At 40.6% G+C, this 27,242-nt stretch overlaps 1 protein-coding gene across 1 annotated transcript in view; it reads right to left on the bottom strand.

Annotated features, from left to right (window-relative positions):
• PCDH15 (protocadherin related 15) overlaps positions 1–27,242 on the bottom strand; it is a 1,410,242-nt gene that overhangs the window by 943,949 nt on the left and 439,051 nt on the right. The window lies entirely within an intron of this gene.

Here is a 27,242-nt window from a genome sequence, read left to right as displayed (position 1 = left end):
CGGGGCGAAGTTAGAGGTCTTGCAGGGCAAGAGATGTTGGATAATAAAAAAGAGGATTAAAGGAGAAGATGGAAAATGGGTTCCTACACTCTCTGCAGATCAGCTAGGTCATACTGTGCATAAAATTTCATGTAATATCCAAGTTGTATACGTAAAGTTTAACTAAAGAGTCAATACATATACAGCCAATGGATACAAGTTTCTAGAAATGTTCAATTAATAGCTACGTTTGACTCTTGATTGTTTATTCTTATACAAAATAAATAAGTTGCAACTAATATCTACAATTACAATATTATTTAATTATCTCAGTGCAGTGGATTCATTGAGAAATAAAGTAACTGGTGGCATCAGTTGTTGAAATATCAAAAAAGGAAGTGAGACAGCACATGTTGATATTTATAGTCCTCAGTTGAAGATCATGCATGGGACTTTTTCTCATTTCACAAACTCAAATCAACAGATCAATGTTTTGGTCTTCAGCAGGGACCATTGTCAAAAAAAGAAACATTGAAATGGTGCAGACATATATGTGAGAAGTAGAGCTAAAATCAAGGTAAAAATAAACATATATTCATTTCCTACATTTTAATAAGTTGTGCTAGAACACTTAAAGATATCTAAATCCTACAAGGTCATAAATTACATATACCAAGAACAGATTTTGTAATTATGTATTTTAAATGTTTGTTTCCAAATCATCAACATAGATCCACGTAGAAGAGACATTGAATTTCTTAAATGAAAAAGTATTGTAAGGTATGCATGCGCAGTATGGTACTGTGTGTTTACAAGAATTTTGGAAGAAAATCATTTGGCATTTTGTAGCTGCATTTAGGAATAAAGAGAACATATATGTGTATATTATACATGAATATTCATCACCACGTTTCTTACTTTTGATATACTTAAGGGGAGCTTTCACTTTGTTAAATATAGGTGTGTAAATGCCATTCCTAGTCACAATGGGAATTGTGTGTTAAAAAAAAAAAAAAAAAATCTACCCTTACACAAACGGGCAATAAGAGATGACAATAACATTAAAGGGAATGAACTACAAATGTATGGAGTAGGGGATGAATTCCCATTGAAACCTAGCAAAAGTGTTCAGTGACAGAATATAAAACACACATCTTATTAACTTATAAATAAAAATCATAGAACTACCGTTAGTTATAGTGTGTATGCTGCACGGCATGCCCTTCAAGTAATGTTTGAGGACGTACTGGATACCGCACTCACCAAGTAACCCAGGTGCTCTGAAACCAAGGCTGGCCAAGCCTCCCTTCCAAGATATGCTGAATAAATAATTGTTCAGACACTCCGGGATAACAAGCAGCTTTATTGGTGCAAAAACAGCAATGTTTCTACCCTACAGGGTCTTTATCAAGCTTGATAAAGTCCCTATAGGGTCAAAACGTTGCTGTTTTTGCCCCAATAAAGCTGCTATTTTGTTGTTATCCCGGAGTGCCTGAACCGTTATTTATTCTGCATATCTTCAAGTAGTGTTTAACCTTAAAATAGCATGAGTTGTATACAGCACAAACATACTCTGTTTCTATGTTGTTTTTCAATGGCCTTTATTAGAGTGAAAACCACTTGCTAAGTCAAGTATTCTGAGATTGTGTTTTAGCCTGCAGTGTAATCACAGGTGTTATTACATCAATAACTCAAGAGAATGGAGTCTTCAATTAGCAATTCCCGAACATCCAGAAGAAATGAAAATCTCAAGTGATCAAGACTCCAAGTAAGTTATTCACAATACATACATCTGAGCATCCAAAACAATATTGTTATGTAGTTTAACATTAAAGTAAAAACCCAAACAAGATAAAAAATATGTTTACCTGTATAGCATTATTCAATATGGTATTTCACGCATAATAAGCACAACCATTTTTGCATTCAAGTTCAATGGCCAAGCTCAAATGAACTGTCATTATTGAACACTCTGTATAGAAGATTGTGCTAGAGTATAAACATAATTATCATTGAAATGCCATTTTATATGTTAACGAATGTACAGCACTGAAGAAAATGTTATATAAAGATGATAAAGATGACTTCAATAGTCTTGTTTACCTTTGTTGCATATGCAATTATTAAATGGTTATTAGTCTTTGATAGGTTTATATTTTTAAATTTGGGTTAATTTGTTAAAGTCCATTATGCTCTCTCACAGAAAAATTTTTTAGGCAGATAAAAAAAAATACAAAAAAAATCTCCAGGCACTTAAGGTGTTGAAGCTGTAGGCAGATTTATTGGATCAGAAGAAGTGAAAGAGCAGTAATGTTTCGACCAAGAGGTCTTTGTCAAGCTTTGTGTCAGGCTACAAATTTCAGTGATTTGAACAACTTGAGCAAAAGGTTTTTTTCTGTTTCTTTTTTTAGGGTTGAAATAATTTATCTCGTGCTCCTGTTTGGCTTAGTCCAATCTCAATACCACAGAACATTTCAGGAAGGCAATTTATGAAGGCAAAATATTTAGAAAAAAATCGAAGTGTGGTGACATGGAAAAACAGCTATAATGTTGCATTCCGTAATGGCTATCTAATATAAGCGGATATTGCCAATTCTGAATGGCCAAACTAACAATTATATTTCTATATTAAAAAAAGTGAAAGAACTTAGTTTTACAATGGTTGTAATATTTTGCTTTCTTGCATAAATGAAAAAAGTGGCTTAATTTCAGGTTCATAATAGGGAATGTATCCACAAATGAAATGGCCTAACTCAAGTTCTCTCTGTTTCCAAAACATTGTGCAAATCTCATATGTCACAACATTGTTTCACCATGCAATTGTCTCCTTATGTTTTCTGGAAAGCTAGCAAAAGCTGTTCTGGCATTGCCAGCCTGTTTGTACTATCTATGCACAAGAAAAAATAAATAATTTAAATATATTCTCACTTTATGACCAATAACAAACTGTCAACAGCCCCCAACTCATAATTATTTCAAGTGTCCCTGACAGTGCTAGATATCTTACTAGATGCAGCAACAAGCTAAGAAAGTCTCACTCTAGAATCAATAATCCATCTTTTCTCAACCACAGGCTCAGCAAGGGTAAAGCACACTATAGCAATGCTGGTCTGTCACCCACAGTTATTGCTCCTCCTTTTTCCCTTCTTTTTATCAGTTGTTAATTGATCTATGAATAAAATAAACATTTAGTGACTCTTCCCTAAGAAAGCCCCTTCTTTATTCCATTCTTCCTCTTTTTGATTCCAGGAACAGCACTGAAAATTAAGAACCGAATATGTTCGGACAGGTGTAAGTAAATTCCCCCAAGATACTGGCACTTGGCTGCTTGGAAATCAAAATTTTGGCCATTCCACCGATATGCCCCAATTTTGCTGAATTTGGGTTTGTTCAATAACATTTGTATATGTATTATCATGATTGCTGAATATTATTTAGAATCTTGTTGCCTGCATGTATGCTGTATAGTTAGCTCAGCATGATGTGAGTGGGAGTTATAAACAATTTATTTATTACATCCCTGGCAGAATTGCACTTTTATGGGTTTTTTTTCCCCATTTTATTTCGTATACTCCTTTATGATATTGGATTAAGTCAATATTATAAAATATCAAATACAGGAAAAAGTTTAAAGATAACTGGTGCCACAATAATACCAAAAACCATTGCAGCAAAAATTCACCCAGGTGTTATGCCATAAAAACATGCATACATACATAACATTTTGATAAAAAGTAAGGTGATAGCTCACAAATGGTAAGGGTATGTCACAACAACAGCAATAGGTAGAATGTAACCTGTTAGCAAAAACATAAAAGCGACATAGCGCAGACTGTATAAAGTGATATCCGTGCAGGTAATACAAAGGACACTCACATAATCCAGAGCACTTCAGGTCGGCTCTGAACTCAGAAGACAAATAAAAACACAACAAACTAGGGGATAAAATAGGGGGCACAATGCATTTGGACCACTGTCGGTCTTCCTCAGGTGCAGATGCAGTCAAAAAGTGATGGTTGCAGGATGGCAGTCAAAAAGTTAAAGTTTATATAAATAGTATGAAGTGGAGCACTTAACAATTGGTATACAAGCAGATATATTTATACACAAAAACATACAGTGATATAGAATGTGTAGCTAATGTGCAGTGGAGCAAAAAATATTGTGCTATACACCAGTTCATATAAATCCAAATGCACACTGGTATACTTGTACATCAAGGATGATATTATATAACAAGTAAGATGATAGAGCACATATAGTAAGGGTATGTCACAACAGCAGTCAGTCTTCCTCAGGTGCAGATGCGGTCGAAACGCATTGTGCTCCCTTTTTATCCCCTAGTTTGTTGTGTTTTTATTTATGTAATAAAGTATTATATTTACCTACCCATTGGTTCCTGAACTTCAATTTTGGAGATTTACCACGCTGGGAGTGGGGTACTATATCTACTGAGTTCAGAGCTGACATGAAGGGCTCTTGAATATGTGAGTGTCCTTTGCATTACCTGCATGGATACCACTTTATACAGTCTGTGCTATGTTGCTTTTATATTTTTATTAACCGGTTACATTCTATCTATTGCTGCTGTTGTGACATACCCTTACTATAAGTGCTCTATCATCTTACTTGTTATAAAAGATCATCCTTGATGTACAAGTATACTAGTGTGCATTTGGATTTATATGTACTGGTGTACAGCACAATATGTTTTGCTCCACTGCACATTAGCTACACATTCTATATCACTCTGTGTTTTTGTGTATAAATATATCTGCTTGTATACCAATTGTTAAGTGCTCCACTTCATACTATTTATATAAACTTTAACATTTTGACGGCCATCCTGCAACCGTCAATTATTCCCTATAAGTCTGAATAGGTGCCTACATTTCTGAATTACTGTTTTTCTGAAACAATATTTTCCCTATTTTCAGACAACCCCATATTTGAAAATGAATCATTTAAACCAAAGCAAATTTTTATTTTTTGCCCCTGTGCACATCTCTACATCTAGGTATGTTCCTACGTACATTCATGGTACGTAGGAACTAAATGTGGAACCTTAAGATTTTTCAAAATCTTATATGTATGCGTCACTATACATGTCCCTTGGTCCCTTATCATTAGTCTCCATTTTTAGTGTCAGCCCAAGAGTCGCTTTTTTGATAATGTATACATACTTGTGACATCATGGTCTTCTGTGACCAATCACAACCCAGTATAGGGTATATATATTTCCTGTGGTTGTTCTTGTTTCTTTGACCTGTCATGGTTCTTGTTACCAGAGAGTGTGTTTATACTGTGTATTGGATTTCCTGTTTTCTGACCTCGGCTTGTTTAACTATTCTTGTTCTTATTATCCTGATCTTGGCCAGGCTATTGATTCTGTGTATTTCTGTTATCCTGACCTCAGCCTGTCTCTTGTTTGTTTTCTGTCTGCTTGCAGACATTTTATATATCAATCTCAGGTACTAACCCGGCCTTTCTAAGGACTGGTAAGTGTAACTTTACTGTTTCCTTCAGGATTGCATGTTAGGATAACTCTATTACTGAGAGAGTGTGCCTATGTCCTTGGGATTCAAAATGCAGTATATATATAACAGTGTGGTATGTGTTTACAAATTGACATGGATCCATACAGATTCAGTCAAAAAGGGGTAAAAATCTGTAGGAAACAATCTCGATAAACGTATTTATTTATACAAAAATTGGTGAACATAGCTGAATTAGGTCATCTGATCATCATTCAAGGCTAAAGAAAGAGAGACTGACAGGGTCTATTAATTAGAGATTAAAAGCATGAGGGAAAGATATTAGATTGAAGCTTGATTTTAAAATAAATATTAAATTACAGTTGCTAGCCATTAGGTTTTATACTTATTCCAGATTATCTAAAGTATTTTTGCAAAGATTTAGAGCATTTTATTTTTATTTTTTAAAATTTTTTCCAAAGTGGCTTTATCACACCTCTATCCCCCCAAAATAAATATTTCATATAGATAAAATCTTTAAGAAGCACACATTTTCCACAAGAGGCAATGTCCCCTTTAGGAAAAATTATAATTAAAAGCTCAGCTACTCAATGAGTACACAAACAAGTATTTTACAGAGAAACTATTGTACCGTGGTTAACTAACCCATTCTCTGTGAATGCAAAGGAGTTTGCAGGGGACCTTTGAATGAAAATCATTGACCTTCAGTGTGACTTAGACCTGAATATCAAATTTAATGGTCTATTTTATAATTTTACCAAGAGTATCTAGAAAAGATAACATTTGTCAATTTAAGAATGCATGTGACAAGAGTGGAACTTGAGGAGAAAGATTATTGATCATCATTTGGGACACTGCCCCACATGTACCACAAAAATGACACTTAACATTGACAGTAAAAATAAAATAGGCAGTATCATTGTTCTTGTGAACAGAATCTTTCTCTTCTTTCAATGCTATTGCATTGTATATAAAAATTGTGTATTGCGTGACCTGTGACATGTACCACATTTTTAAAATGGTTACCAACTTCCAAAAGTTGGGCATCCATGTTTTAATTGGATTTGTATTACTTTTGTAAATTATTTGGTTATATTCTATAGTTCAAGACAAATTTAGGATTATGGATCAAAACAGAAATTAACAAAAAAAATGCTCATTTAGTACTACAATAAGCAAAATTCTCAATATCACTTATTTCCCATTGGACTGGATTAGTTTAAAAAAAGTATTATTTCCTAATCAATTCCTAATTTAGTGAATACATATGATTAGTTGCATTTTATTAGAAGTTGTGATTTTGCTATTATTTTTTTTATAAATAATTATAATAAAATACTTAATAATAGCTTCTTGATCCAAGGAGATAAACTGCCATTCTGGAGTCAAGAAGGAATTTTTCAATTTTTTTTGCAAAACTGGAAGTGCTTCAGACTGGGGTTTTGGATCAACAGCAAAAACAAATGTGAGAAAGGTTGAACTTGATGGATGCATGTCTCTTTTCAGATATGTAAAAAAAAATTGGGAGGAAGAGGAGGTACGCACACAGAGGAGAATGATAGGGACTGAGAAACCCTGGTGCTATATACTCCCATCTGCCTAGGTCAGCAATCTCCCACTGTACCCCTACCATTTAGAGAAAAGGCATTGTTTACATTTCTGCCTAGGAACACCTCTAGTGTCCATCCTTCAGACAGCCACTAGAGGTTCTTCCTAATCTAGTGCAGCACAGTGTGCTACAACTACACTCATTGTGTCCAAGTTATACATGGATATGCTGAACACTCCCCAAAGAGATGCATTGATTCAATGTATCTTTATGTTGACATGCTGATTTGTGCAACGTTTTGCCAGGACTATAGTGTTAGGAATACTTGTTTATATTCCTAACACTATAGTGTTCCTTTACAAAATATTAAATATATATACATAAACAAATAAAGCAGTTCCAGAAATTATGAGAGCACTCACTGGATTTGGTGACAAAAATTAAACAAATGTGTTTAAATTTGCATTAACAGATCAACGTTTCGACCACACAATGGTCTTTATCAAGATGCTGAAATTACCTCAGTACGCTAGATTTATAAACAATAAACAATATTAAAAATAAGCTTACCTATTACCCATAGTGCAAACCAGCCCCCAGATCAATCTTATTTTCAACATTGTTTATAATAGATTTTAACATGTAAAGTATCTATAGAATATTTCTGACTTTTGCAAAACATTGAAATCTGGAACTGCAATAATATTAGCTATATTTTTAAACAATAAAATTATGTTTCATAGATTGCTAATAATAGTGTTCACCATCAACAGATGGTAAATTTACAGTCTGGCAGAACATGCATGGTAGATTGTAATGATGAATAACTCTCAGATTCTAATCACTCATTAAGTTAATGTTTTAGTCACAGGGCTCAACTTCAGATTTAGAATTTTTTAACTTATGACACAGAATCAATAACACACAAGAGGAAAGGAGTCTGTTTTCAGTGGCAGTAACTACCATACGTAATCTTCAAGTGTCCTTCAAGTAATAAGACATTCTATAGCACTGCACTTGCAAATTTACATTTTGCAGTAGTTTAGCATGTACTTTAAGTGTGATCAGGTAGAGATAGGCCTGAGAAACAAAATTGTATTATCTTATTTTGCAGAACAAGTTAAAGTGAATGATATATCTATTGTCAACATAAAAAAACGGACCATTTTGCTATTATGAAATTCTCAATAATCTAAAAAGGGTCTTTTTCAGTTACTATATTACATAATAACCATAATGAAGCCTTAAGTTATATTATTACTATTATTAATGCATTGCCAAAACATTCCACAGTAAATATTGTTAGTATTCTAAATAAATATTAAGTACAAGTAAAAATATATATTCGGCAATCCGGAACAAGCTGTTATGAACTTCCTCTGAAATGAGCTTACAATAGATGTAAAGGTACAATATACCAAAAAGGGATTGTAGAGGATTAAACAATATACTCAAAAGGGAATTAATGGATTTGTGAAGTGAGAACAATGATAGAGGCACGTTCAGGATCCATGTGACTATGTTCAGTACTGAGGAGTTAACAAGTTTATCAATGTGTATTTAGATAGAAGGTCCAGCCACTCATAGAACTAAGGTCACAGTTGGCTTCTAAAATATTGTCACCCTGGCTTGCTGTTCCTATAAAAGTCTGTACTTTTTAAGATTCTTTGAATGTCTGAACCTTCTATCTAAATATACAGAGAAAGTTTGGGAACTCACCAAACCACAGATTAAGTGCACTTATTTTTCATGGGCAAATCCAAAAAAACATGAATGCAGTACCTTTGCGAAGTATATGGAACACGTTTATCAATGTCCATTCATCTAGGGCAGTGGTTTCCAAACCAGTATTCATGGCCCAGCAACAATCCGGGCTTTACGGATTATCCTTTCTATTTCAATATAGATACTAACAAATCCTGGACGGTTGGTGGGTCATAAGGACTGGCTTGGTAACCACTGATCTAGAGGATAATTAGGGACAGATAGCAACCGGTAAAATGAGAGGTAGAATCATGTAATGTAATACAATGTCTAAACAAAAAAGTACAAAATCCCAGTGTGTGACAGTCAATGACAAACACTCAAACACCTGTGTGGTGTCTCCGTAACCCACACCAACAGATTTAATAAAAAATCAAAATATTAAATACATACAGTAGGTGGAGTGTGTTGCATCAAATAAGTAATGGATGTTGGTATACAATACAGAATCTGATATAATCTGCAATAGGACAAAGAACAGAAGAGACAAAATCCTAGTGCAATATTCTCTATATATAAAGCTATAATGTATATTCACATAGATTTGTACTCACAAAATGAGAGTCTGTCACATTAGGCTCAATATGTGGGCTTAGTAGGATATTTGTAAGGATCCTACTCCCTCTACTATTTACTGATGGAGTGCTTTCTTTTTTGCCTCCAGGTATAAATCCACCGGGCATCAATGGTAGTTTAAGTAGTACTTTATTGGTATTTCAGTTGGATTAAAGAAAAAATACAATAAAATATATCCTTGTTAACCCTTTAAGACCGGAGGGCGTACAATTACGCCCTATTTTAAGCGGCTCTAAACGCCGCTGGGCGTAATTGTACGCCCTCCGGTCTTTTCTTACTTACTCGGTCGCCGGCGATCACGGTTGGGGGGACTCCCAGGGAGCCCCCCGCGACACATCCGACATCCTTGCGAGGACCTCACAATCACATGGCCGGGATAGCTGGCTCAGGCATTGCCAGCAGGGGGACTAACTGTAATGACAGTTAGTCCCCCTGCTGGCTGGAAATTAAATTAAATTAAATTATAATACGTGTAAAAAGAAAAATATATACTTAGATCATATATATATATATATATATATATATATATATATATGATCTAAGTATATATATATATATATATATATATACACATATACATACACACACATACACATACACTGTGTCTAGGTGTATTTTACTATTATATATATATTGTAGCGGAGAGCCGATCTTTCACAGCTATTCTCCACTAGCGATCCCAGTGAGGCTCAGGAACAAGGTGATGATAAATCCACTGGCAAGGTTTCTAGCAGGTAAAATAATATAGCAGTATCCCAATCGCAATCCCAATAACTGGACGACACACAGTTTCAGGAGCAGAACTCACAAGCTTTATTCCACAGTGCCTTATAAAGCCATCTCCCATGCAAGGGAGGAGGTTCTATCACTTAGTACATTGTCCAATCTGTGAACAGTAACCTCTCACACATCTCCTCCCCTCCTCTAGCATCATAATCCCCTTATCATGTACATGAATTTCCACAGTTTCTGGATGTACCCCTAAACATAGGGGTACCCCTTTAAGAATGATATCCCCTGGTAGCCCTGATCTGGGTGAGCAACATACTCAAAAATCACCCAGATCGGACCAGGGGTTCGGGAGTTATGGCAAGGTGTAGTTTTGACCGACCGCTGGGACAAAGTGTCCGAAAACAGTTCCATGTATTTTGGCCCTGCGGTCGGTCACAAACAGGAGAATACAAACAGGTGAATTATTGCTGTTAAGTAGCCTGACGAGGATTCGGATGAATCCCCTAGTTCGTGGGGTTCTTTCTACCGAATGGCGGGCCGTTCGGTAGTTTCCCCACGAAGTATTGGGAGTCTGGAGGTCTCAGCGGTGTTTGCCTAGTCAAGTGTCCGATTTCGGTTCCAGACACTCGACGGCAAAACACCACTGTTCGGCAGTTTAAGATGGCCGCCGCCACGTGTTCGTATCCCGAATGGCGGCCACCCAGAGAACAAAGACCACACTGTACGAATATGTAATTACGAATATGTAATTACAAATATGTAATTGAAGGCACACGTTACACAGGGTGGTCTGGTTGTTCGGTAGTTTCATTCCCTTGTTTTATTCGAATGTTTCTACCGAACAACCAGAGGAATACAGTAGTTCACACACATAAAACTAGCAATATAAACGAATACAATTATTCCTATGCATGTTGTAGGACAGCCCAGTACCATTCCACTACACTGCTCCCCCTTGCCCACAAGCCGGCATACACAGTCTGATCCAACACGGATCGGCTTGGGGATGTCCGGGGGCTCACGGATAATTTTTCCAAGTCAGTTTGTCGTGACAACCCGTCAGCATTTCCATTCTGCTTACCCGGCCGGTACTGGATATTAAAGTCAAAAGGCTGTAGCGCCAAACTCCAGCGCAGCAGCCTGGCATTGTCCCCAGCCACCCGGTTCAGCCAGACTAACGGGTTGTGATCCGTGAGCAAGGAAAAGGGCTGTCCATACAGATAGGGCTGCAGTTTATTTAGGGCCCACACCACAGCCAGGCATTCCTTTTCGATGGCGGCGTAGCTTACTTCTCGAGGTAACAGTTTGCGACTGATGTAAGCCACTGGATGTTCTCCGCCATCGGCTCCAACTTGACTCAGTACTGCCCCCAATCCAAACATAGAAGCGTCTGTGTGAACAAGAAATCGTTTAGTTGGATTGGGAGCTGCCAAGACAGGGGCATTTATCAGTGCATTTTTCAATTGTTGGAATGCCTGCTCACACTCCGGGGTCCAGTTTACTTGGCGGGGAAGGTTCTTACCGGTCAGGTCAGTGAGGGGTTTGGCCAGGGCGCTATAATTGGGAACAAACTTCCTGTAATACCCCGCTGTCCCTAGAAACGCTAAAACCTGGGTCTTAGTCCTAGGGGTGGGCCACTGGGCTACAGCCTCTACTTTGGCGGGTTCGGGTTTCTGTTTGCCGCACCCTACTCTATGCCCCAGGTACTGTACCTCAGCCATTCCGATACTACACTTGGCCGGCTTCAGGGTCAAACCTGCTTCCCTTATCCTATCTAGCACAGCTCCTATGTGAGCTAAATGTTCCTGCCACGTATTGCTAAAAATAGCAATATCGTCCAGGTAGGCACAGGTATAGTCCTGAAATCCATCCAGGAGCCGATCCACCATCCTTTGGAAAGTGGCTGGGGCGTTTTTCATCCCAAATGGCATGACCTTAAACTGGTACAAGCCAAATGGGGTGACAAAGGCCGACTTCGGGATGGCGTCTGGGGCCAGGGGGATTTGCCAATAACCTTTACACAAGTCAATAGTGGTGAGGTATTGGCCCCTGGCCATTCTGTCCAGTAACTCGTCTATCCGGGGCATCGGATAGGCGTCGGATACGGTCTTCTCGTTCAATCTCCTATAGTCCACGCAGAAGCGGGTCGTACCGTCTCGCTTTGGTACGAGGACTACAGGAGATGCCCAAGGACTGTCTGAGGGTTCAATCACCCCCAGTTGGAGCATCTCGTCGATCTCCTTACGCATGTTTGCCCGCACTGCTTCTGGGATGCGGTAGGGAGTCTGGCGCATGGGTAGCTGCCCAGGGGTCTCGACCCGGTGAGTTGCCAGAGGTGTGTATCCAGGTACATTAGAGAACGTGTCGCGTTTCTCTTCTAATAGTTGCTGTACCTCGATCCGCTCCTGTGGGCTCAGCCGATCTCCCAGCGCAACCTCCCCTAAATCCCCAGACAACTGCCCATCCCCCAGTAAATCGGGGAGGGGTAAGCTGTCAAATTCTTCCGTGTTGGGGGCACAGATGGCGGTTACCTCCTCGGCACGCTCTTGGTAGGGCTTCAGCATGTTCACATGGAGCATGCGTCGCCCCCCAGTCCCTGTGCAGGGGCCGATAATATAGGTGGTGTCACATCTTTGTTCCACCACCTTATATGGGCCCTGCCAGGCAGCCTGTAACTTATCATGGCGGACAGGTTTTAAAATTAGTACTTTCTGCCCGACCTGAAAGCTACGGTCCCTGGCTCCCCGATCATACCATGTGCGCTGGCGGGTCTGGGCCGCCTGAAGGTTTTCCCTTACCGTCTTGGTCTCGAAAGGCCAGCACATATGGTATGATGGGGGTGCCATCTGTGCTCCGGTCTCCCTCCCAATGTTCTCTAATAAGATCTAATGGACCTCGGACCCTCCTCCCGAACAGTAATTCAAACGGGGAGAACCCCGTGGATTCCTGCGGCACCTCCCGGTATGCGAATAGGAGGTGCGGCAGGAATCGTTCCCAGTCCTTGTGGGTCTCTGCGAAGGTTCGGAGCATCTGCTTCAAGGTACCATTGAATCGTTCGCAGAGCCCGTTCGTCTGGGGGTGGTAAGGGGCACTGATAATAGGCTTAATGCCACAGATCCTCCAGAGGTATTGGGTGAATTCTGCGGTAAATTGGGTGCCCTGATCCGAAATAATCTCCCTGGGTAATCCCATCCGGGAGAATATCCGCATGAGAGCATCCGCGACCGTTTCAGCGTGGATGTTGGACAGAGCCACTGCCTCTGGATACCTGGTGGCATAATCTACTACCGTTAAAATATACCTTTTTCCTGACGGGCTAGCTTTATTGAGGGGGCCTATCAGATCCACCGCTATTCGGCTAAAAGGTTCCTCAATTATGGGTAAGGGGTGAAGTTTAGCCTTCCTGCGGTCTCCCCTTTTTCCCACTCTCTGGCAGGTATCGCAAGTCGTGCAATATCTGCGTACTTCCTGGCTAATCCCTGGCCAGAAGAAACTCTGGGTCAGCCTGTACCTGGTGCGACTAACCCCTAGTTGTCCGGATAGCGGAATATCATGCGCTATCCGGAGTAATTCAGCCCGGTACCGCTGCGGTACCACTAATTGTCTCATCACTATCGGGTCTGACCCCGTAATCTGCTTGCTTGTTTCCCTGTACAAAAGTTGTTTATCCCAGATAAATCTCTCTCCCTCCCCCCGGGGGAGCCCGTGACAACCTTGTCCCTATACACCTGAAGCGTGGGGTCTGTTGCAACTTCAGCTACAAATTCATTAGGTGGGGCCCAGGGGACACATTCTAGAGGGGGGGTAGGGTTGCTTACCTGGACCTCCGGCAGTGTGTTGTGGTCCTGGGTGCGGGCCTGTTGTCGGGTGACTACAGGGTTGACCTCCCCTGTGGTGAGCGACTGGGGCTCAAAAGCAGAAGTGAGCCTCCCCAGATCGTTCCCCAATAAAACCTCCGCCGGTAAATGCGGCATCAACCCCACCTCCACGTCCCCTGCCCCCGCTCCCCAATGTAAATGTACCCTTGCTGTAGGTAGCCGGTACACCGCTCCCCCGGCTACCTGGACGGCAACAGTTTTGTTCAGTTTTGCCTGATCTGAAATCAGGTGGCTCTGTACCAAAGTGATGGTGGCTCCCGAATCTCGTAACCCCCTGACTGCTGTACCATTCAGATATACGGTCTGTCGATGATGCTGTAGATTGTCCACATTGGCCTGGACAGGATCTGCCTCATGCAGCATCTCCCATTGTTCCACAGTGGTAATGGGGACTGCGGAACCATACGGGGTGGCAACTAGGTCCTGGTAGTAGTGGGCTGCGGCTGCCCTGGGTGGGGGTGGGCCTGGACGAATGCAGGTGGAACGGTCCCGCAGCTGGGGGCATTCCCTTTTATAATGTCCCCACTTCTGGCAGTGATGACAGGGGCCAGCGGTGGGTTGTCGGAACCTGGGCTGTGCAGCGGGTGGTGGGGGTGGTGGTAGTTGTCTCGGTGAAGCTGGGGTGTAGGTGGTTCCCCCGAATGTTTTAAAAGTTGCTTTTGGAGTTGCAGGTTTTTGTTGCCTGCGGGCATCCAGGTAGTCATCTGCTTTTCTAGCAGCCTCGGTGAGGGAGGTAGGGTTTCTGTCCCTTACCCATTCCTGGACCTCACTGGTTACTCCCTCATAGAACTGCTCCATCAGCAACATCTGTATTACATCCTCCATAGAACGTGCCCCGCTAGCTTGCACCCACCCGAGTGCTGCCCTCTGTAATCGGCATGCCCACTCTGCGTGCGAGTCTTTCTCTACTTTCTTTAAATCCCAGAATCTCCGCCGGTATGCTTCGGGTGTTATAGCATACCTGGCGAGTATAATTTATTTTACTTTACTGTAATTCCGTATTTCGTCATTAGGTACAGTCCGATATGCCTCTGCTGCCCTCACGGTTAACCTTCCGGCCAAAATAGGTACCCAGTCCTCTGCGTTAATTTTATGCAGTGCACACAGTCTCTCAAAATCTTGCAGGAAAGCGTCTATATCTTCCTCTGCCTCCACATATGTTTTAAAAGCCTGGTACGGTATTTTAGGCTTACCTTCCTGTGGTACACTACTTGCAGAGCTTTGTTCTGGAACTGTTGTCGCCTGTGTCCTTATAACAAATTCTTGTACCTCGGTCACCGTCCTGGAAATAATTTCCACTGAGGGGTTTTCCCCATAAAGGGATAGCCTGAATTGAACCTGCCTCTGGAATTCCGATTCTTGTGGTGTTCCTCCCGACTCCCTCTGTGCAGGAACTGAATCGCCCTCCATTCTGTACTCTGCCATGAGTTCTGTAACAAGTACTGCTTTCTTCTTATTGCTGGCTTGTATACCCCTTGCCTCTAGGAGGTCCTTTAGTGTGGAGCGTTTTAGCGCAGAAAAATCAATCTCCATCAGTACTCCATTTACGCTTGTTCCTCTGTGAGTCTGGATCCCAGCGCTGCCAACCAATGTAGCGGAGAGCCGATCTTTCACAGCTATTCTCCACTAGCGATCCCAGTGAGGCTCAGGAACAAGGTGATGATAAATCCACTGGCAAGGTTTATAGCAGGTAAAATAATATAGCAGTATCCCAATCGCAATCCCAATAACTGGAAGACACACAGTTTCAGGAGCAGAACTCACAAGCTTTATTCCACAGTGCCTTATAAAGCCCTCTCCCATGCAAGGGAGGAGGTTCTATCACTTAGTACATTGTCCAATCTGTGAACAGTAACCTCCCACACATCTCCTCCCCTCCTCTAGCATCATAATCCCCTTATCATGTACATGAATTTCCACAGTTTCTGGATGTACCCCTAAACATAGGGGTACCCCTTTAAGAATGGTATCCCCTGGTAGCCCTGATCTGGGTGAGCAACATACTCAAAAATCACCCAGATCGGACCAGGGGTTCGGGAGTTATGGCAAGGTGTAGTTTTGACCGACCGCTGGGACAAAGTGTCCGAAAACAGTTCCATGTATTTTGGCCCTGCGGTCGGTCACAAACAGGAGAATACAAACAGGTGAATTATTGCTGTTAAGTAGCCTGACGAGGATTTGGATGAATCCCCTAGTTCGTGGGGTTCTTTCTACCGAATGGCGGGCCGTTCGGTAGTTTCCCCACAAAGGATTGGGAGTCTGGAGGTCTCAGCGGTGTTTGCCTAGTCAAGTGTCCGATTTCGGTTCCAGACACTCGACGGCAAAACACCACTGTTCGGCAGTTTAAGATGGCCGCCGCCACGTGTTCGTATCCCGAATGGCGGCCACCCAGAGAACAAAGACCACACTGTACGAATATGTAATTACCCGTTTGCAACATTGTTGCAAACGGTAATTGAAGGCACACGTTACACAGGGTGGTCTGGTTCGGTAGTTTCATTCCCTTGTTTTATTCGAATGTTTCTACCGAACAACCAGAGGAATACAGTAGTTCACACACATAAAACTAGCAATATAAACGAATACAATTATTCCTATGCATGTTGTAGGACAGCCCAGTACCATTCCGCTACATATATTAATATCAAATTACACGTAGACTGATACTGATTAAATATATATAATTATAATATAAAAAATAAATATGTAAATACGTAAAAAAATTAAATTAAAAAAATAATTAAAAATAAATTATTAAAAAATATATAGATGTGCGTTATTTCGTTCTAACTGTATTTTTATATTAATATATATATATTTATATCAAAATACACGTAGAACGAAATAATATATATATATGTATATATGTATTAAGGCCTTTTGGCCTGTAATTGTGGGAGGGGCGTATGACACACCTCTTCCCTACTTAAGGGACACCCCTTACCTGGCTCCATATCGTTCGAGGTCAGCGCTGCATCATTTCCACTTCCGGGTCATCCAGACGCCATTTTACCTGATTACTCCATGAGGTTTTTTAAGCAGAGCTGTGTCAGGAATCCAGCCACAGGCTTTTCCGGCCTACCACCTTCTTTCTTCAATCCATCGCCGTGGATGGTGTCCAAGTGACTCACAAACTGTAAGTCAACCTACCCGTTATGCCAGGCATCAGTCCCACGGCACCATGCACGGGTCAGGTCCTCACTTTACGGCTGCATTTTGTCTAAGTCTGTTCTAAAACCATTGCATGTTCATGCATATCATTCGTTTAAACCCCTTACCGGTCTCTGGGTGTACTACAGGCTTCTTAGACATTATCGCATTTCATGTACAAACCAACGAACCACTGCATTTTCGCCTACACACTGACCCCTACCGGTCATTCAGTCTACTACAGGCTTCTCAGACATTATTGCATTTCATGTACAAACCATCGAACCACTGCATTTTCGCCTACACACTGACCCCTACCGGTCATTCGGTGTACTACAGGCTTCTCAGACATTATTGCATTTCATGTACAAACCAACGAACCACTGCATTTTCGCCTACACACTGACCCCTACCGGTCATTCGGTGTACTACAGGCTTCTCAGACATTATTGCATTTCATGTACAAACCATCGAACCACTGCATTTTCGCCTACACACTGACCCCTACCGGTCATTCGGTGTACTACAGGCTTCTCAGACATTATTGCATTTCATGTACAAACCAACGAACCACTGCATTTTCGCCTACACACTGACCCCTACCGGTCATTCGGTGTACTACAGGCTTCTCAGACATTATTGCATTTCATGTACAAACCATCGAACCACTGCATTTTCGCCTACACACTGACCCCTACCGGTCATTCAGTGTACTACAGGCTTCTCAGACATTATTGCATTTCATGTAAAAACCAACCTTGCTTCATTTAAACGATTGTCATTTCGGTTTGTGTTTTCTGGTCGGCACTTATTCATAGTATATTCTATGCACGATTGCTGTTCGCATTAAAATGCATACGGTTAAGCTATTCATGCTAACTTCTGTTTCCCTTCATACTAAGATTTGGTTATTCTGCTATGTATTCACATAGATCTTTTTCGTGAGTTACATTTCATGTATTTACATTTGGTTAAAAAGTTGCCTGGTTAAATAGACAGACCATTTTCATGCTATTTTTAAGGTATCACTTATTACATCAAGGGTATGAAACCAGCTAACATTTCTGTATAGACATTGGACTCCCACGCTTACTGGAGTTTTTTTTTATAATTATCCATTTCATTACAATTAAATCAGCCTACGTTACAGGCCTCATTTCTTTGTTGTTAACCATGACACAAGGATTTAATTCCTTTTCATGCATACTCGTGGTGAATCACATGTACTGATCCAACCAATCATACGTTTCCTGCACAGTTATCGGTTAAACTTTCAAATACTTATTTTACACGATCTTAGGTTGTCTATTTTGTTTCAGTTTGCTTATTATATATATATGGTTTTAATAATAATAGTTATTTTATTTTACAATGCAGATATTACATGTATATTACTGTTATGGTTAGCCTACATTACGGCTCCTTTTTCTGCCATGCTCGTACGACATACCACGAGTTCAAGGACACGGTCCTATTTTCAAAGAGTATAATGGAGATATGATGTTATTACAACCATGTACATTACGATTACATGGCACTAACTATTCAGGCCATTTCTTATCATACTCATACGATATACCACGAGTATATAAGAACACGGTCCTACCTTCCACAGAGGGTTTCGGGTTGAATCACACGCATTGGTTCAACCACTCATACGTCACGTTACAACATTTTCTGCATAGATTGTCATTTCACATAATTTCACATGGCATTCACAAACTCAGGCCTTTTCTTGACACACTCAGGCGACGTAACACGAGTATTCAAGAACACGGCATATACGTCTCACAAGACTTTCGGTTTTTGAATCACACGTTCTGGTTCATACATTCATACGTCACTTTACAGCAACATTTATGATTCTGCATATTGTCACTTCACATTAAAAAGTCCCTTGCATTCCCAGATCAGTTTAGTGACATGCATATCATCTGATCACCTTCCATATATACACATTACACGGCCAATCCCCTGCTGCCAGGTATCGGACTCAGCGTAACGCTTGTCACCAAGCATGGGCAGTCAGGTCACTATCATACTCATAGATTTTACACCTCCCACACATACTGCTAGAAGCCTATACAGATTACACAGGTCTCACAGGATCCATTCTCACTCGATCCCTTTTTAGGTTTATCCAGGTTTTCATACCTGTCGAATCTCAAAACTTTATACATACTACCAGGTACGTAAGCCTGCTCACGTTGTAGTTCACATACGTTTCATTCTTCTAGGCCATAGAGTACTGGCAAGTTAGGGGTATAGGCCCAAATAGGTACCTCCCTTCTTGGCATTTCTGCCTATCGTTTAGTGGTCCGCGAGGCCAACACCCCGCCTCAACGTTTCGGAGGCAAACGCCATCGGGCCACACGTGAGTTAGCCGCCTCGCAATATTATAGAGAGGGCCTCACCTGTCACTCCCTCCCCCTGTTTTCTTTTACTATCACCGAGAGGCCTACGATTCCTGCCACTACGACGGGTGGCCTCAATAACCCCTCGCGCCAACTCATAGACAGAGCCTCTCATAGCCACTTGGCAACTAGCAGGGCCTCACCTGTCACAAACAAGATTAATTTTTCGCCTTTCAGGCCTAGTTAGCCTGCCAGTATCACCCCTGGGGAATCGGTCACTACACCCCTTACCATGGCTGGGTCGGCCGCTGCGACCCCTCCAGCACTGGTTGAGTTGCAATCACTTTCTCCAGCCATCTGTTTCAGGGCACATGCTAAATCTGTGTCCAAATAAAATGTATCCCAAAACTATACTTAACATCAATAAACATTTCTGTACTTACGACATTACTGCCACATCATCCATCTAGACATTTGGTAGAATTCATTATCTCGGGTCTATCAGAAGGATTCACACAGGCCTCATACACATGCCTTCCGGAATCCTGGAATGTCTTAATTTACAATCCGCACAACAAACCCTACAGCGGTGGAGGCACTCATAGCCAGGAAGTGGCAGAGGACTTCCTATGGGGGCCCTTCCAGTCCCCTCCGTTCACCACATGGCGGACAAACCCCATCAGTATTGTCACGGGGAAATCTTCTCACAAACAGAGACTTATCATTGATCTATCAACACCTCACACCTCTGCCACTCCTAGTCTGAACTCCCTCATACCCTCTGAGGAATTTTCACTGCAATATTCCACCATAGATCACGCCATTACGGCTATCATGCAGGCAGGGGCCGGAGCATGGCTCAGTAAGACTGATATCACAAAGCTTTCAAGTTACTGCCTATCCACCCTACACTGTGTCACCTGCATGGTATCAAGTGGGCAGGGAACTACTATTTTGCTCACGTTTAACATTTAGGTTCCAAAGTAGTCCGGCCATTTTCGACGTATTCGCCGAAACCCTATGCTGGTTTTATTAAATATAGCCAGATGCCCTACAGTTATACATTATCTGGATGATTTCTTACTGGTCGAGGAGAATATTTCCCCTCCCAGTAGCCTAAAAGAAACCATCAGTCTATTCGAACAGGTGGGTGTCCCAGTCTCCTCCACCAAGACTGAAGGACCAGATACCTTCATCACATTCCTGGGTATCATACTAGACTCAGCCACCATGCAAGCTAGCCTGCCACGCCCAAGGTAGAAAACATTCTGATCAACATAATCTCTACATACAACTCGGTACTTGCAACCGCAAGAATTACAGTCTCTGCTTGGGTCACTGAATTTTGCCATTCGCATCATACCTCAAGGCCGGGCTTTCATCTCACAACTCCTTTACATGTTTCCCACTTTTAGACATGATGGACACAGGTCACCCCTGGATACCCAAGCCACGGCAGGCGTAATTATGTGGAGAAAATTTTTAACCACCTTGAATGGTAAAAGCATGTTCCTTCCAAAATTGTCTGACTCCTCACCTACCATTTGGTCAGACGCGGCGTCTACCACAGGTTTTACAGCAATTTTTCAGGAACGAATGGCTTTAGGGCAGCTGGCCTTCAGAAGTTCAGGACCTGGAGGGTTTTTCCACTACCTCAGCTCTGTTTGAGATATATCCCATCATGACGGTTGCCGTGGCATGGGTGCATTTATGGGCAGGTTCGTCTGTACGTTGCTACTCAGACAACCAAGTAACTTGTCACATTATAAACAAGGCCGATCCAAATCACTGACTATTATGAGATTCTTGAGGAAACTCACTTGGCTGGCTGCATGTCATAATTTTCTCTTGTTTTGTATTCATGTTCCAGGTGTATGTAACACTGCTGCTGACAATTTGTCTCGCTTTAATTTCCAGGCTTTTCGTCAAATACTCCCGTCAGCCGCACTCACAGCCATGAACACCCCACTATTCCACCATCTAGTAATGGACTAGATGCTATTATGCAACATAGCAGAACATTGTCCCAATTAGCACTGTCTACTAATACCCGGGAAACTTACGATAGAGCTTTCATTTGATTTAAAGATTCCTTTCTGAACACAACATCTTACAACCTTTCATCGTGACATCCTGGTTGGGCTTTGCTTCTTTTTGCCACCTCAAACTCAAACTATCAAACAACACAATCAAACCATATCTGACAGGCATCCAACATCACATGCTAACTTTACAACCAGACAAATCAAGCGTCCTCCTACCAATTAAGAACATCCTTAGGGGTATTCAGAGATCCGAACCCCCACGTACGGCCCAGAAGCTACCCATAGATTTCCATATTTTTAAAGACTTATACAATTCACTAGATTTAAACCCTTTGCCAACAACACAAACCTCATCGTTAAAACCGCCATATACGTAGCCTTGTTTATGGTTTCTTGAGACCAAGAGAATTTACCGCCATCAGCACAACACAGTCCACTCACGTCCTACTTCATTCACACTTAACAAAACACATGGACTATTATATCTTGACTCTGCCTCACTCCAAAACCAGTCAACATGCACTTTCAGTAGAGGTTAAGTACTATCCTACTCACAACAGGTGGAGCCCCGTCAAACTACTGGACTCATATACCCAGCATAACAACGAACCACCATCTCAACCACTTTCAGTCTACAAGGTTCGGTACTCACTACCACCACCTTTATGACACACGTCAGGTCTTTACTTGCACAGCTGGGCCTCAAATCAGCTAACTATTCGGGCCACTCCTTCCGCATAGGAGCGGCCTCCACAGCATCCAGTGCAAACATTCCAGTTCATGTTATCAAGTCACTAGGGCGCTGGAAATCATCGGATTACTCTAGATACATACCTAACCCGGTACAAGAAGTAAGAAATGCCTTTCAAGACATGTCTGGTTAAAGTATGTATATTGCTGGTATGTAATAAATTTGATTTTCTACTTTTGCCCTCTTTATTTACAGGCCTACCTCATCGTCGGTTCCGGCACACCACAACCGACTTGCTCTTTTAATACCATCGTACACTTATCAGTGTTTGTATCTTCTGTACTATCATGAGCCCTTAACACAAGTATTAAGGCCTTTTGGCCTGTAATTGTGGGAGGGGCGTATGACACACCTCTTCCCTACTTAAGGGACACCCCTTACCTGGCTCCATATCGTTCGAGGTCAGCGCTGCATCACCCTCCCACCCACTCCTCATTATTAACTCCTTTTCTCTTTACATTTCTTCTTGGTGGGCCCTCTTTATTTACAGGCCTACCTCATCGTCGGTTCCGGCACACCACAACCGACTTGCTCTTTTAATACCATCGTACACTTATCAGTGTTTGTATCTTCTGTACTATCATGAGCCCTTAACACAAATATATATATATATATACATAAATATATACGTATATATCCCTATATATATATATATAAATAAAAATATTTTTAAACAATTATATATATATATATATATATATATATATATATATACACATATATATACATATATATACACATACATATATTAATTCTACACATATAATGTAATATTTACATAACATGTAATATTTTTACATAATGAGGTATCCTAATTAATTACAATTAGCGGGACCTGCCTGACAACCCATGCCGAAAGTATAGGGAATTAAATTTGCTAGCACTATATTTAACCCTATAACTTTCCAAGACACCATAAAACCTGTACATGGGGGGTACTGTTTTACTCGGGAGACTTCTCTTGACACAAATATTAGTGTTTCAAAACAGTAAATGTATAACAACGATGATATCGCCAGTAAAAGTGAAGTTTTTTTGCATTTTTCACGCACAAACAGCATTTACACGGACGATATTATTGCTGTGATACTTTTTACTGTTTTTAAACACAAATATTTGTGTTCAGCGAATTCTCCCGAGTACAACAGTACCCCTCATGTACAGGTTTTATGGTGTTTTCAAAAGTTACAGCGTCAAATATGAGGCTTGGGTTTCATTTTTTTCACATTAAAATTTGCCAGATTGCTTACGTCGCCTTTGTGACCCTATGGTAGCCCAAGAATGAAAATTACCCCTATGATGGCATACCATTTGCAATAGTAGACAACCCAAGGTATTGCAAATGGGGTATGTCCAGTCTTTTTTAGTAGCCACTCAGTCACAAACACTGGACAAAATTGGCGTTTTTTGCATTTTTCACACACAAACAAATACTAATGCTAACTTTGGCCAGTGTTTGTGACCAAATGGCTACTAAAAAAGACTGGACATACCCCATTTGCAATACCTTGGGTTGTCTACTATTGCAAATGGTATGCCATTATGGTTGTAAATGTATTTCCTGGGCTACTATACAGTCTCAAAGGCAACGTAACCAATCTGGAGAATTTCAATTTCAAATGTAACACGCTATATTTGACCCTGTAACTTCCCAAAAGACCATAAAATCTTTACATAGGGGGTACTGTTTTACACGTGAGACTTTGCTGAATACAAATATGTGTATTTTATTGCAGTAAAAGCAAACAGTATTATGACATTGACAGTTAAAATGTCATGTAGAACTAAAAAAATAACATTTCTTATTTTCTCCCATTTTTTTCATATTAATTTATGTTTCATAGCTAATATATTAAATGAAAGCCCTGTTTCCCCTGAATAAAATGATATATAATAAGGGGGGTGCATTTAATATGAAAGAGGTTAATTACGGTTGGACAGACATATAGTGCAAATGCCAGGTTTTGTTTACGTTTTGTTCTGTTCACAACGTGTACATTTGGCTCAGTCCTTAAGGGGTTAATCAAAGTGCCTCTCTTGGAGGCTTCTTCAGTTGATGTGTAACCTTTCTGTGTGTGTTGGTTCCTTTTTAAATGGTGTATAGATTTGAGCCCACTGCTAATTATGAACCTTTCGAGATGAGTATTAATGGACTACTTTATTTTAAGAGATTTTTTGAATGCAGCGCTTGCTCTCCAAAATGAAGGACAAAGGGTTACCTAAACTACAAAAAACAACAATGATGGAATGCAGCATTGTGTTCCAGTAAGGATGTATGACGTTGAACGTAGAGTTAAAAGGACTTAGAAAGGATGTCAAATAAATGCCGCTTGTGGAATGCAGAGCTGTGCCCTAATGTGGACGCAGTGCATTATAAAGACATCACAAGAAAGACATCAACACGTCAGGAAGCAGCAGATGGTGGGAATCTATACACCATTTAAAAAGAAACCAATGAATCCGGAAAGGTTACACATCAACTGAAGAAGCCTCTAAGAGAGGCGAAATGCATTTTGATTAACGAGGACCATTATATTTTATTTTGTATTTTTAGTTTTATCCATCTGATATACCAATAAAGTACTATTTCAAATATCACTGATGGCCAGTGGATTTATACCTGGAGGCAAAGAAGAAAGCACTCCATCAGTTTACAGAAGAGGGAGTAGGTTCCCTACAAATACCATACTAAGCCCACATATTGAGTCTAATGTGACAGGCTATCATTTTGGGAGTGCAGATATGTATGAATATGCATTACACACACACACATATATATATATATATATATATATATATATATATATATATATATATATATATATATATATATATATATATATATATATATATATATATATATATATATATAATATTGCACTAGGATTTGGTCTCTTCTGTTCTTTGTCCCATTGCAGATTATATCAATTTCAATTATATATCAATTATATAAATTTCAATGTCCATTACTTATTTGATGCAACACACTCCACCTACTGTATGTATTCAATGTGATACAATCAGGGCCATCTATAATACGAATAGGCCCTGGGCAAAGCATTTTCTTGGGCCCTGCCCCTCCCACCCCAACCCCCCATTACACCCAACCCCCAATCACACTTACAGACATACTGACACATATACACACACAGACAGACATATTAAAGCATTTGCAGATACATACTGACACACACATATATACTGGCAGACATATTGGCGCACACACACAGACACATACACGGATAGAAATACTGAAACACACACAGACACACACACTGACAGATATATTGACACACACACAGACACACTGACAAACACACACAGGCATACTGACATACACACAGAGACATACTGACAGACATACTGACACACACACACACAGACATTCTGACACACACACAGACATACTGACACACACACAGACATACTGACACACACACACACAGACAGACAGACATACATAGACACATACACTGACAGATGAATTGAAACACAGACAGACATACTGACATACACACACACACACACACACCGACAGACATACTGACATAAATTTAGCCACCCTCCAGGTTCTTACCTTTTTCTGTAGGGTGGTTTCCCTGGGGTCCAGTGGCAGGCTGAGGCAGTTGGGATTTATCCTCTGCCTTCCTCCTCCCGCACGGCTCGGATCTCCAGTGGGAGGAAGTGATGGGCGGCACTCACTTCCTCCCAGCCGGCTGCCCAACAGGAAGGGGCCTGGACGTGCTGTTTAAGTATCTGAGCGCCTGATCGGACCCCTGCTGACAAATGCTCACTGGGTGGCCCTTAGTGCATGTGACACCCAGGGGCCTCCTTAATCTGCGGGGGCTGTGCAAATCAAGGGGCCCATGGGGCAGCTGCTCTGGGACCCCGCAGGAGCAACTGCGCCTGGGGCAGCTGCCTGTTTGCTCGCGCTAAAGACGGCCCTGGATACAATGGCTCAGATAGAGTACAAGCGTTGAGATGGGTTTGTAAGTGTAGAGGATAGGAGAGAAGATAGTTGCAACAGAGCTTGCATTTGTTGCTTAGGAAATTTTGCCCTTGATTTAATATTTTTCGATATGTTTTTCACATGATTTAAGATATTTTGATTAACTAACTTTTAAAAATTTGAAATTATCAAAAGATATATTATATATAAAATAGATTAAAAAAAAAAAAAGCAATATATTTTTTCAGAGTATTAAATCATTTAAAAAGTTTACCCAAGAATATTAAATTGGGGCCTATGTTGGTTTGATATATGCTCAATTTATAGGAAATGAGAAGATAAAAGCAGATAAGAAAGGGAGGTCAAAGCATAATGTTGGAAAAGTCAGTTTAGCATATCAATAAGCATATTCATAAATATTGATGAGTATTGCCCATTGAGAAATGTATGAACAATTTAAGTCTATAAATAGAACAGGAGTGAGAGGGAAAAAATACAGCCGTAAAAAAAGAATTGAAATTGAAATTTGAACAACAAACTTGCTTTAGATAATTTGCCATTTGCTAACTTGTACCTGAATGAGTCTACAAACCGTGCCTTTATTCACTGACATTTACTGAATACCAACAAATGCCAATTCAACTGATGTTTGAAGTTCAGATTTAATCTAAACATTAACCAAGCAACAAATCTGCAATTCTTAATACTATTCTAGCCCAGATGTGGCACTTGAAAGGAAGTGACCATTACTAATGTGATTGCTTGCAATGTTTTTTTTTGCTATAAGAGGTTTTATCTGGGCATTAAGAAAAAGAATATATTGTATGCATTTATATATGCTTCTTAAAAGCTCCAAAATTTCACACAAATGCATTTTTGTATCTTAGATTGCTGTCCTGGGAATTATTTTATTTCTTGGAAAAATAATGTCCTAGTTAGATCTCAAACTTCAACCCCTAAAAGGTAAGTGCACCAGCTTGACCACTTAAAATGTTACAAAATAAGCAGCATGGGTAAAAA

The sequence above is a fragment of the Pelobates fuscus genome, chromosome 10 (genome assembly GCF_036172605.1).
Source record: "Pelobates fuscus isolate aPelFus1 chromosome 10, aPelFus1.pri, whole genome shotgun sequence".
Lineage (NCBI taxonomy): Eukaryota > Metazoa > Chordata > Amphibia > Anura > Pelobatidae > Pelobates > Pelobates fuscus.
This window is presented reverse-complemented; position numbering and strand designations above follow the sequence as displayed.